Below are 2,476 nucleotides of genomic sequence, written 5' to 3' on the forward strand. Positions count from 1 at the left end.
TTAAGACTTTTCTCTTTCTCTTCAGTATTCTGTAGTTTCACCACAATGTGTTTATAAGCTCAGGACTCTTCAACCTGAAGACTGTGTCTTTCTTCTATTTTGAAAAATTCTCAACCATTATCTATTACATTTGCCTCATTCTCTCATTCTCTCTCTTTCAGAAACTCTTATTACATACACACACATATGTACATATGTGTATATATATATGTATATATATGAATATATATATAGGCCATATATATGAATATATCTCTCCCTCATGTTTTTAAATTATTCTTTCATATTTTCTATTTCATCACTTTCCCCTTTCCTCCCATATTTCAAATGGTTTCATTAACTCTATCTTCCAAGTCACTAATTCTCTTTTCAGCAGGCTCTAGTCTACTGTTTAATGCATCATTGAGTTTTTAATTTCAGTGGTATGTCTTTCATTTCTTAATGTTTTATCTTTCGCCCTGAATAAGCTGCTTTTTTTCATAGTACAATATTTTATTGTGGTTTATTTTATGGTTACTTTTCTTGTCTTTAATCTTTAATGCTTTTAAGTAAACTTATTATACAATATTTTTCATATAGTTCTATTACATACAGTTCTTGGAGTATTAATTCTCCTGTTTGCTGTGTATGCTGACTCTTCTGTATGGTAGATTGTTTCCTTATTGTGAGCTCTTCTTCAGCAGGTGTTTTTTTGTTTGTGTGTCTGTTTTGTTTTGTTTTTGCTTGTTTAGCGAGAATCCCATATGCTCTGGATTATGAAAACATTCTTACACAGCTCTTTCTTGCTTCTATGGGGGCTGTGTGATATTCCTAGGGATTTTAAGGGTCCTAAGCCAGGTTTATACTTACTTTCTTTGCTTGAGTATTAGCATCATGCAGATAACATAGATCCAGATGCAGTACAAGCATTTGCTCAGACTTGGGACTTCAATCTTTCAGGGTTGACTTGTATTACTTTCCCTGTTCTTTGTTTCCCTGGACTGGTATGTGTTGTTTTTAGTCTACTTTCCATGGACAAAGTAGACCTCTGATGCTTTGAGCTTTATTCAGGGGCTACGGATCCAGCTTCTTGTCTCTTGTGGGCTGAAGCCACATATAACCAGAGGCATTAAAATACAGCTCTAGGTCCCTGGGCATATATCTGTGTCTGAAACTCACTATGGGCCATTGTGGTAGCCTTCTCTTATTTTTTTATTTGGCTTTGTATTCCTTCTTTGATTCTGATATCTGGGAATTTCTTTTTCTTTTTTTTAAATAAATTTTGCAATTGTCCATATATTTTTATTTTCCTCTCTTTAATTCTCCCCCCAAGACCCGTCACTTCCACCCCTGACCTATGGATGTTGTCATTTCCCCTTAAGAATTGTTTCTCTGAAGGTGGGGTGTCTCCTCCCATGTGCTCACGGCATGCACCCGGGGCCTGGCACCCCCGGTGCACTCGCACCCAGGGTATGGTCCGTGGCTCCACCTGGGGCGTCATATTTTTAAATTCTATTTTATGCGACATTTTTCTTTGTGCTTTTTAAAATAAATTTATTTATTTAAATTAGTTTCAAGTATACAGTACATTGGTTAGACATCTATATTGTTCACCAAACAATCCCCCCAATTGCTCTCTCCCTCCTCTGCCCCTCCATTTAGCCATTGTATTACTGCTAACTGCATTCCCTCTGCCGTGCTCCCCATCCTCGTGTCCAACTATCGACTACTAATTTTTACTTCTTTAACCTTTCACCCCATTCTCCCAGCTCCCCAAACCCCCTCCCCTCTGTCCGTCAGTCACCAAATTGCCCGCTATATTTGTGAGTCTGTTTTTGATTAGTTTGTTCTTTTTGTTCCTTAGATACCTCATATAAGTGAAATCATATGGTATTTATCTTTCTCTATCTGACTTATTTCACTCAGCATAATAATCTCTAGGTCCATCCATGTCATTGCAAATGGTAAAATTTCATTTTTTTTAAAGGCTGAGTAATATTCCATTGTATATATGAACCATAATTTTTTTATCCAATCGTCTGTTGTTGGGCATTTAGGTTGCTTCCATATCTTGGCTATTGTAAATTGTGCTGCTATGAATATTGGAGTGCATAGATCTTTACAAATTATCGTTTTGGTTTTCTTTGGAAAAATACACAGAAGTGCAATTGCTGGGTCATAAGGTAGTTCTACTTTTAATTTTTTGAGGAAACTCCACACTTATCCAGTCTATTTTAATAATGCCATATAAACAGTTTTTGTTTACCTACCTTGAATAAATGTTTTCCAGGGCTATTTTCTATGCATTTAAAACCCATTCAAAATAATTGTCTTTGAACCAAGATTCAAAAGACTTTTGTGACTATAGGTTAACAACAAGTTGAATTTATCACTCACCAGTCTTACATTGTTGGTTGCCTAAGCAAGTAATTCTGGCTGCTTTATACTTTGATTCTGGAAAGATTGGAGTCTCCAGTCAGAACTTGTATCAGAAACC

The sequence above is a fragment of the Pteropus alecto genome, unplaced genomic scaffold, assembly GCF_000325575.1.
Source record: "Pteropus alecto unplaced genomic scaffold, ASM32557v1 scaffold22, whole genome shotgun sequence".
NCBI lineage: Eukaryota > Metazoa > Chordata > Mammalia > Chiroptera > Pteropodidae > Pteropus > Pteropus alecto.